Source organism: Apium graveolens, chromosome 3 (genome assembly GCF_009905375.1).
Source record: "Apium graveolens cultivar Ventura chromosome 3, ASM990537v1, whole genome shotgun sequence".
NCBI lineage: Eukaryota > Viridiplantae > Streptophyta > Magnoliopsida > Apiales > Apiaceae > Apium > Apium graveolens.
Window position 1 is genome coordinate 148790125 of NC_133649.1, and position 11685 is coordinate 148801809.

Below are 11685 nucleotides of genomic sequence, written 5' to 3' on the forward strand. Positions count from 1 at the left end.
AATTTGGGGGTTCTCCTACTAAAGACCCCAACATGCACATCAGGGATTTCATCGAGATCTGCGACACATTCAAGTTCAATGATGTGACTGAAGATGCTATCAAGCCGCAACTTTTCCCATTCTCTATGAGGGACAAAGCTAAGTGCTGGTTACATTCTCTACCAGCAGGGTCTATCACCACCTGGGAAGATCTTGCTCAAAAATTTCTCACTAAATTCTTCCTTATGGCAAAGACTGCAGCAATCAGGAATGCTCTTACTCAGTTCACTCAACAAACTGAAGAATCTCTGTGTGAGGCTTGGGATCGATATAAGGAGATGCTAAGGAAGTGCCCACACCATGGCATGCCTAATTGGATAAATATTAACTGTTTCTACAATGGATTGGTTGCTACTTCTACACCCATGCTCGATACAGCATTAGGAGGAGCCTTGTGGGCTAAAAGCTATAATGAAGCTTATAAACTTATTGAACTGATGGCTGCTAGTGAGTACCAGAATCCTTCCCAGAGACTTACTCAGGGAAAAGTAATAGGAATTCTAGAGTTGGATGCAGCAACTGCTATAGCTGCCCAACTTAAGGCTTTGACGATGAAGGTGGACACTTTGGCTAATCAAGGGGTTAATCAAATCGCTAGTGTCTGTGATCTTTGTGCTGGTGCCTATGAGACTGATCAGTGTGCAATTTCTAGTGAATCGGCTGAGTTCGTGAGCAACTTTCAGCGTTCCTGTGCCAGCCACTTATCATCCCAACAACCGCAATTATCCTAATTTCAGTTGGAGCAATGCTCAGAATGCGGTTCAACAACCTTATCAGCAATACCCAGCTAAGCAGTACAATCCCCCTGGTTTTCAGCAACCGCATTATACACCGAGACAACAACTTAAGCTGCAATAAGCTAATGAAAAATCTAAATTAGAGGAGTTGAAGCTAACATGAAAGAGTCAAGCTGTTTCTATCAAGACCTTGGAAAATCAAATTGGGAAAATTGCCAATGCCTTGCTAAATCATCAACCTCGTACTCTACCTAGTGATACTGAAGTGCCAGGAAGGAAGGAAGCTAAGAAGCAGGTAAAGGCAATCACTTTGAGGTCTGGAAAGGTTGCGAATCCCGAACAAACTCAAGCATTGACTGAAGAAGCTGAGGTTGAGAAAGAAATAGAGCAGCAAGAAGTAGAAGTGGAACCAAGGAAGACTACTGTTGAGCACACTCCTCCTGAGGGTAATACAGGGGAGAAACAGATCTATCCTCCACCGCCTTTTCCTAAGCGGCTGTAGAAGAAAAAGCTGGACAAACAATTTGAGAAGTTTCTGGAGGTGTTCAAGAAACTTCATATCAACATACCTTTCACCGAGGCTCTTGAGCAGATGCCTAGTTACGTAAAGTTTATGAAAGGTATTCTCTCTCGGAAAGTGAAGCTAGATGATTTAGAGACTGTCGCTCTCATGGAGGAATGCAGTGTTGTACTACAATAGAAGTTGCCTCCGAAGCTTAAAGATCTAGGAAGCTTCACTATTCCGTGTACTATTGGAAAAATGTCTTTTGACAGATGCTTATGTGACTTGGGAGCTAGCATCAATCTGATGCCTTTGTCAATCTTCAAGCAGTTGGACTTACCTAATCCAAAACTGACTTATATGACCTTGCAGTTGGCCGACTGTTCTATTACATATCCGCGAGGTATTGTGGAGGATGTCTTGGTCAAGGTTGATAAACTCATCTTCCCTGCTGATTTCCTCATTCTTAATTTCGAGTAGGATAAGAAGAATCCCATAATCTTGGGAAGACCTTTCTTGGTGACTGGCCGAACCTTGATAGATGTGCAGAAGGGTGAGCTCACAATGTGAGTGCTGGATCATAGGATGTAACTTTTAATGTGTTCAATGCTATGAAATTTCCTACAGAAAATGAGGAGTGCTTAAAGGTGGAGTTGGTCGATTCTGTAGTTATTTTAGAACTTGATCAATTGCTAAGGTCTGATACCTTAGAAAAAGCTTTATTGGGAAATTCAGATAGTGAAGATGACGAAGGTGAAGAACAATTACAATATTTGAATGCTTCTCCCTGGAAGAGGAAGATTGAGATGCCTTTTGAATCTCTTGGAGTGAAGGAATTGAACAAAGCTCCTAAATGCCTCAAGCCATCTATTGAGGAAGCTCCCACTCTTGAGCTTAAGCCTCTACCTGAGCATTTGAGGTATGCGTTTTTAGATGATGCATCTACTTTGCCTGTTATTATTGCATCTGACCTTTCAGGTAGTGACGAGGAAAAGCTTATGAGGCTTCTAAGAGAGTTCAAATCGACAATTGGTTGAACTATAACAGATATTAAGGCAATTAGCCCTTCTTACTGCATGCATAAAATTCTGCTAGAGGAAGGTAGCAAGCCTACGGTCGAGCAATGTTAGGGCGAAATCACGCACTAATATTCACGCAAGTATACGCGTTCGCAAGTAATATAGAATACTTTCTAGTTCGTTCCCTCAGAGACTCAGACTAATTTATTGTCTAATTTAACTCACTCACCAATGTATGACTACTTCTCAATGTTAAGATAATAACACTTAAAATTGTTGATTAAATATTAACTATAATTAACTACTTAATTAACCACTTAACTAACACTTCAAATTATCAAATATAAAACACTCATGAGATCACAACTTCATTATTACTTCCTTCTATAGCCATTGTTATTACCTTTAGCATGTGACAGTGATGATATTAATCGAATAACACGAAACTGATAAAAGCCAACTTCCATTGTACTAATACCATTCTACCAAACATCCATAATTAAGATAGAAGTTGAATAGTCATCAATTATGTTGAGTTCCTATATGTCTACAGAAATTGACAACACAACGATTTAAGCACAAGTTATTCCTTTTTTAATTACATAGGGCAAATAAAACTGTTAGAGTTACCCACTAATCATGCACAACGTACATGAACCTATGCTAGCATGGCAAGTTCTAAATCTCAAGATCCACCGTCGCTTCACAAGAGATTAACACCCTATCTTATATGTTCACGACGCACATAAGACGAATACGCACAACCAATACTAGATATCATGCAATCATCACACACTAAAGTATTAAACAATTAACTACAGAATTCCATAATAAATCCGTTGCAACCCCATGATCACGATTAGCCCATAATAGAACTTATCGCCATCATGGGTTCATATGAAATCATGATAAACAAACACAAGAAAATAATAACTAAACTGATTATATTAAAACAGAGTACGTCACAAGAATAAATAAGTCAAAGCAAGAAAACTAGCATCCAACGTTACAACGAAACAAGAATCACAAGAATATATGCTTCCTCTTCGTTGCTGTGTGCTAAATCGGTCTTCTTCCTTATCTCATTCGCTTCTTGCGCAAAACACAATCTAAAATATAATCTCCTTTTTTATTCTCTATGAAAATGTCTCAAATCTACTTATATAATAGTCCCATAAAACTCAGATTACATAGAAGTTGGAAGCCAAACAGAAGTAGAAGTCTAAAATAATTCATCTTTTTCCCCGACCCTGCGCGGCCACTCAGCATTTCTGCGCGGGCGCGCAAGGCTGCTGCGCGGCCGCTCAGCATTGTTGCGCGGGCGCGCAGGACCCTACTGGAAAAATTCCCGGTTTGCTCCGTTTCTTCGCCGTAATCTGCCCGTTCTTTTCCTCTCTCAATGGTGAACACATGCCAAGGCTTATTCTTGACGATTCCTCCTCCGAAATGCAACTAATACCCTGAAATGCATAAACACTAGAAAAACGCATCAAATACACAAAATACTTGATTTCAAGACACCAATTTAAGCCATTTTAAGACGTTCTAAGTGGTATAAAATGCCACTTATCACACCCCCAAACTTAAATCGATGCTTGTCCTCAAGCGTCACAGACTCAAAACAAATAAAAATATGCATGAATGCAATCTATATGAAAATGCAACGATCCCCCTTACTACAATTAACCAACCAAATTGTCACGTCTCAATGAATGCAGTTAGACACTAAAGATCAACAAACTCATGCAAACAGACATACAGCCAGAAACGTGGTGTGTTCAAATGCTTACAGATATGCTTCGGAACTAGACCAATTACTATGACTAGACTATCCTCAAGGCAATCCTACGATTATACAAAGAATAAAAATTCTAGGCACAAAGCGATATACAACACTACAAGAACTCTAGAGCTTACTACGGAATCGTGCTTTTTATTTACACTCAAATGCTTATTTGACCGTGCAATGAGTGAGGTCCACAAAAGACTTATACAATGGTATCCATGTAACGAGCGTTAGGTTAGCGGATCCCAGACTCTAAAAGCCTTAGGTCACTAGGCACAAAGTCCCCTAAGAACTTAATAACTCGAATACCAAAGAGCCCACTCTTGATCAATTATGCAAATTTTTTTTTTTCTCTGAGCAAGTGCGTTTCGCTCCATCTTGCTCAACCCTAGACTACTCGCATAACATGCGAGCCGGCTACTAGCCATTTGACGCCTAGCCACAACTAGCAACAAATTCCATTTTTACTCCATTTTTTCTTTTTCATGCCTTTACCACTAAGAACCTATTATCAAATTCTAAGCATAATAAATAGATTATCCTCGAAAATAATCAGATCATAACAACAATCTAGCCCTTAAGCATTCTCTAAGACTTAGTGAAAATACAAGTGCTTCTAGCATGCATATCAACCTACACAACTTAATAACACTTTAATGCTATCACTACACTCGCATCAATATCACAATTCAGTCGATAAATCATTGCAAAAGGGATCATGGTATATGCATGAGCTATATGATATGACAAACAAATAAAGCTATATAAAAAAAACTATATGGCAAAAATTATGCAACTATATGACTAACTATCATGAATATGCAGCTATATGACACACACAAAATATTCCTTAACTACCACCCCCAAACTTAAAATCTTCACTGTCCCCAGTGAAGGTAGTAGAAAGGAACACAGGGTATACCTACTCGGAGTCATCATCATCACCCTCAGTGGGTGGAGTATCAGGCGGCGGGTATGCAGAGTCCTCACCAAAAACTGGCCACTGGATATCAGCTCCAAGGCCTCGAAAAGCAGTCCCTAACGCAAGAGTGAGCTCCTGAGCAAACCTGCTCTGCGTCTCATACATGGCATCCATCCGCCGTGAAAGCCTCCTATACTGGGCATCACCCATCCCAGCACCCTCCTGAGCTCTCGAAGAACCAGCCTCACCACGCCCTGGCCTAGCCATAGTAGCACCTCGTGCTGAACGTCCTCCTGGAAGACGATAACCCAGCCCATGCTCCTCAGGCTCACCACCGGTCCACTCCTGCATCCCATTCAGAGTGCCAGAATCTATCGGAGCTGCTGGCAACTGCAACTGCTCATGAGCCGGCCAGTTCACTCCTACTGCTCGGCATAGCTTTGTAACCGTGGATGCATAAGGGATGTTCATATGCTTTGCTCCCCTCAAAAACTTCAGAATTCCTTGGTAGATAAACTCACCAAGGTCCACATAGTATTCCTCATTCAGAATTCCCCACAACAGCTGTGCTCTCTCAACTGTGACCTCGTGTGCATGTGAAGAAGGCAAAATATTAGCACATATAAATGCATTCCATGCACGGGCATACCTGTTCATGGCGATCGCCGGAAAGTGACGATACTCATTATTGGCTGGACTGCGGTTCCAAACTGTGCCCGGTCGACAGAGAGTCGCACAAATCAAATCCAAGTCAAAATCCTCAGCAGTCTTTTCATTCCAGTTCTCCTCCTCGGGCTTCCTCTCTCGCTGTCCAATCACACGGCGAATCGCCGCAGGATGATAATCAACCGTCAGCCCACGAACTACAGAAAACCCATTCTTTTCAGCCTTCGCGTTCGCGTAGAACTCGCGAACAACACTCATCGGTACTGCTTCGGGCGACTCACAAAAAGCTATCCACCCCTTCTCTGCAATCATGGGCAACAACTCACCATCCCTCCCTGATGGTAAAAACCCCCTCTCCTTCAAAATCGGCTTCCCCAACAGCCTAGTGTACTCCTCCTCCGCAGCTCTGTCAGTTAACCGAGGCCTTGCAGCAGTACCCCTTGATGAATCAGCAGTAGGAACTGTGCTGTTGCTGTTAATAGTGCGTGCTCTCTTGGGTGCCATTGATTTGTGAATAAAAGTGTGTAAGAACTAATTTTTGATGTTTATGAGAGGGTTTAAGTGTAGGAAGTTTGTGGGAGATATGTAGGATAGGTGTATGTATATATAGGGTGTGGAGTAGGTTAAATTAGATTAGGAGTGGGGTTGAGGGATAAAATCATGGGGTAATGGGAAAAGAATTCGTGGGTTTATGGGCTGTGATGGGTTTTTGTGTTTTTGTTTTTTTTTTTTTTTCTGAACTGTAAAAAAAAATTTCTGGAACTCGACCCCTGCGCGGCCACTCAGCATTTCTGCGCGGGCGCGCAGAGGGTCTCTGGAATTTTTTTTTTTCAGCCCCTCTTTTCTGATTTTTTTGTGTTTTTGGATAGGTTATTAACTTCTAAGGGTTCCTGTAACAACAATTCATGGGTTGCCTCCCACGCAGCGCTTCTTTTTCGTCATTAGCTTGACGTTCCGTACCTTTCTCAAGTAGTCAACAAAATGGCACTAACCACCTCTCGGTTTGCCATGTCCCCATAGTAGTGTTTCAACCGCTGACCGTTAACCTTGAATGCTTGGTCCGAATCATTCTCAAAAATTTCCACCGCTCCATGTGGAAACACAGTTTTGACAATAAAAGGTCCAGACCACCTTGATTTCAACTTCCCAGGAAAAAGTCGGAGCCGAGAGTTGAATAACAGAACTTGTTGCCCTGGCACAAATAACTTAGGATGCAGCTTCCTATCGTGCCACCTCTTCACCTTTTCCTTATACATTTTGTTATTCTCGTACGCTTGAAGTCGAAATTCATCAAGTTCATTAAGCTGAAGCATTCTTTTCTTACCAGCTGCATCTAAATCTAGGTTCAATTTCTTCAATGCCCAGTAGGCCTTATGCTCAAGCTCCGCCTGTAGATGACATCCCTTACCGTACACCAACTGAAACGGTGACATCCCAAGTGGAGTTTTGTATGCTGTTCTGTAAGCCCAAACAGCTTCATCGAGCTTTAAAGACCAATCCTTCCTTGACGGACAAACAACCTTCTCTAGAATGCGCTTTATCTCTCTGTTAGACACTTCCGCTTGACCATTTGTTTGCGGATGATAGGCAGTAGCTACTCGATGATTCACATTATAACGCTGCATCATAGAAGTGAACTTACGGTTGCAAAAATGCGATCCTTCATCACTTATGATTACCCGAGGCATTCCAAACCTTGTGAAAATTTGCTTATGAAGAAAATTTAGCACTGCCTTTGCATCATTTGTCGATAAAGCTTTAACTTCGACCCATTTTGAGACATAATCGACTGCCCGCAAGATGTACAGATTATTGCAAGACGAGATAAAAGGCCACATGAAATCGATTCCCCATACATCAAAGACCTCGACTTCAAGCATCACATTTAATGGCATCTCATCCTTCCTTGACAAATTTCCCACTCTTTGGCAACGATCACACCTTAAAACAAACTGATAAGCATCCTTGAACAAGGTAGGCCAGAAAAAACCTGCTTGCAGAATACGAGCTGCCGTCTTCTCACCTCCATAGTGTCCACCATAAACCGTGGAATGGCAGTCTCGTAATATCCCCTCCGTCTCACAGAACGGGATACATCTCCTGATGATCTGGTCAGCTCCCTGTCTAAACAAATATGGTTCATCCCACATATACCACTTCACCTCATGCAGAAACTTCTTCTTTTGCGCGGATGTCAAATTAGGAGGCATTATATTGCTGACAAGATAGTTTACAATATCTGCAAACCATGGTTCTTCCTCCTGAATTGCAAATAACTGCTCATCCGGAAAAGATTCATTGATTAACGTCCTATCTTGTGAAGTAGAATCGGGATTCTCCAACCTAGAGAGATGGTCAGCTACTTGATTCTCAGTACCTTTTCTATCTTTGATCTCTAACTCAAATTCTTGAAGTAAAAGCACCCAACGAATGAGTCTTGGCTTCGAATCCTTCTTAGAAACCAGATAGCGAATAGCTGCATGATCAGTGAATACTGTCACTTTCGTACCAAGCAGATAAGATCGAAATTTCTCAAAGCCAAAGACTATAGCCAAAAGCTCCTTCTCAGTAGTGGTGTAGTTCAATTGGGCCCCATTTAAAGTCTTACTCGCATAGTAAACCACATGGAAGAGATTTTTCTTGCGCTGTCCCAGAACTGCACCTACCGCATAATCACTCGCATCACACATCATCTCAAACGGTTCTGTCCAATCTGGTGCTGTAATAACTGGTGCCGTGATTAAACTTTCCTTGAGAGTCTCGAATGCTGCCAAACATTCATCATCAAATTTGAAAGGCACATCTTTCTCAAGTAGATTGCACAACGGCTTAGATATCTTTGAAAAGTCTTTGATGAATCGCCGATAAAAACCCGCATGACCGAGAAAACTACGGATTCCTTTCACCGAATTAGGTGGGGGAAGATTTTCAATGACTCCCACCTTGGCCTTGTCCACCTCCAGACCCTTGCTAGAGACCTTATGCCCAAGGATAATGCCTTCATGCACCATAAAATGACATTTCTCCCAATTAAGCACCAAATTAGTTTCCACGCATCTTTTGAGTACGGCGCGCAGATTATTCAAACATTCATCATATGAGTGTCCAAAGACGGAGAAGTCATCCATGAACACTTCGATGTTATTTCCAATCATGTCAGAGAATATAGCCATCATACATCTCTGAAAGATGGCCGGGGCGCCACATAACCCAAACGAAACTCTACGAAAAGCAAATGTGCCAAATGGACAAGTGAAGGTAGTCTTTTCCTGATCCTCTGGTGCAATACAAATCTGATTATACCCGGAATAACCATCCAGAAGACAAAAATACTCATGTCCCGCCAATCTGTCAAGCATTTGATCAATAAATGGAAGAGGAAAGTGATCCTTTCTTGTGGCTTTGTTCAATTTTCTATAATCCATGCATACTCTCCATCCTGTAACTGTTCGAGTAGGGATGAGCTCATTCTTTTCATTTGCTACCACAGTGATACCTCCTTTCTTAGGAACACATTGTACGGGGCTCACCCACGAGCTGTCAGAAATAGGATAAATGATGCCTGCGTCTAGCCATTTCAGAATTTCTTTCTTCACCACCTCCTTCATGATGGGATTCAGTCTTTGTTGTTGTTCCACAGTTGGCTTACTACCTTCCTCTAGCAGAATTTTATGCATACAATATGAAGGACTTATCCCCTTGATGTCTTCTATGGTCCATCCTATAGCCGATTTGAATTCTCTCAAAATCCTTAGAGCTTGTCTTCCTCACTACCTGAAAGGTCAGCTGAAATAATAACAGGTAACGTAGATGAATCACCTAAAAAAGCATACCTCAAGTGTTCAGGTAATGGTTTAAGCTCTAAGGTAGGTGCTTCTTCTATTGATGGTTTGAGCTTCCCTTCAGCATTCTTAAGGTCAGAAGTACCAAGAGATTCAAATGGTATGTCCAGCTTTCGCTTCCATGGAGAAGCGTTCAGATATTGTAATTGCTCATTGCTATCTTCATCATCGCTGTCAAATTCCCCCACTAAGGCCTTTTCCAATGCATCAGACATTAGCATGTGCTCGAGTTCCGAAGTAACCGCAGAATCAATCACATCCACTTTTAAGCACTCCTCATCGTCTGTAGGGAATTTCATTGCCTTGAATACGTTGAAGGTCACATCCTGATCTTGGACCCGCATAGTAAGTTCCCCTTTTTGCACATCTATCAAGGTACGGCCAGTAGCCAAGAAAGGCCTCCCCAAGATTATGGGAATCTTCTTATCTTCCTCAAAATCCAGAATAACAAAATCTGCAGGAAAGAAGAGCTTATCCACCTTGACGAGCATATCCTCAACTATGCCCCTTGGGTAAGTAATGGAATGGTCCGCCAATTGTAGCGACATGTATGTGGGTTTTGGATCAGGCAGATCCAGCTTTTTAAAGATCGACAACGGCATCAGATTAATGCTTGCTCCCAAATCACAAAGGCACTTGTCAAAAGTTAGATTGCCAATGGTGCAAGGAATGGTGAAGCTTCCTGGATCTTTCAGTTTTGGTGGTAACTTTTGTTGCAGAACCGCGCTGCATTCTTCCGTGAGAGCAACGGTTTCAAGGTCATCCAGTTTCACCTTCCTTGAAAGAATAGTCTTCATAAACTTCGCATAGCTAGGCATTTGTTCCAGAGCCTCAGCGAAAGGTATATTGATGTGAAGTTTCTTGAACACCTCCAGAAACTTCCCGAACTGTCTATCCAGCTTTTGTTGCTGCAATCTCTTAGGAAAAGGTGGTGGAGGATAAAGCTGTTTCTCCCCTGTATTAACCTCAGGCAGAGTGTGTTCAACAGTAGTCTTCCTTGGTTCCGCCGCTTTCTCCTTTTGCTTAGATTCTTCATCTCTAAATTCAGCTTCGACTTCTTTTGCCTTTTCAGCATCAGCTACTTTTCCAGACCTTAAGGTAATAGCCTTGACTTGATCTTTAACTTCCTTCCTTCCTGGTACTTCCGTGTCACTAGGAAGAGTGCCAGGTTGACGATTGAGCACTGCATTGGCTAATTGACCGATTTGATTTTCCAAGGTCTTGATAGAAACCGCCTGACTCTTGCACAACAACTTAAGTTCCTCAAAATCAGCACTAGTAGGTGCAGCTGCACTTCCCTGTTGAGGATATGATTGCCTTGTAGCATACTGCTGTGGTTGCTGGAATCCAGGTGGGTTAAACTGTTTACTTACTCCTTGCTGATATGGTGGCTGAATAGCATTCTGATTATTTCCCCAGCTGAAATTTGGATGATTTCTGTTGTTAGGATGATAGGTCGCTGGCACAGGCTGCTGTTGTCGCTGATAATTATTCACATATTGAACAGATTCGTTGACAAGAGAACACTGATCCGTAGCATGAGAACCTGCACAAAGCTCACAAACCATAGCTATTTGATTAACTCCATACGTAGCCAGAGAATCAACCTTCATTGATAGCGCTTGGAGCTGGGCTGCAATAGCGGTGGCTGCATCAACTTCCAGAATACCTGCGACCTTGCCTGACGTCATCCTCTGAGTTGGGTTTTGATGCTCATTTGCAGCCATCGTCTCGATAGGATTATACGCCTCAGTATAGCTTTTAGCCCATAAGGCGCCTCCAGCTGCTGCATCGAGCATGGGCCGAGATTGGGCCCCCAAACCATTATAAAAACCAGTGATTACCATCCAATCTGGCATTCCATGATGTGGACATTTTCTCAACATTTCCTTGTAGCGTTCCCAAGCCTCGCACATAGATTCTGTAGGTTACTGCGCAAATTGAGTAAGAGCACTCCTCATAGCAGCAGTCTTTGCCATTGGATAAAACTTCACCAGAAACTTTTGCGCAAGATCTTGCCACGTAGTGATTGACCCAGCTGGTTCAGAATGTAACCAGTCTTTAGCTTTATCCCTTAGTGAGAATGGGAAAAGCCTCAACTTGATAGCCTCATCAGTCACGCCATTATACTTAAAAGTGCTGCAGATCTCGACAAAATTCCTTATGTGCATG

The 11685-nt window shown here is 42.2% G+C and overlaps 2 non-coding genes across 2 annotated transcripts; one reads left to right on the plus strand and one right to left on the minus strand.

The window, feature by feature from the left end:
* Window positions 1-239: 239 nt before the first annotated feature.
* Window positions 240-346, minus strand: LOC141716238 (small nucleolar RNA R71). The gene has a single exon (XR_012572955.1). It is a non-coding gene; the product is annotated as a small nucleolar RNA R71 (small nucleolar RNA).
* An 11024-nt stretch (window positions 347-11370) lies between these two features.
* Window positions 11371-11477, plus strand: LOC141716047 (small nucleolar RNA R71). Its single transcript, XR_012572780.1, has one exon. It is a non-coding gene; the product is annotated as a small nucleolar RNA R71 (small nucleolar RNA).
* The last annotated feature ends 208 nt before the right edge of the window (window positions 11478-11685 follow it).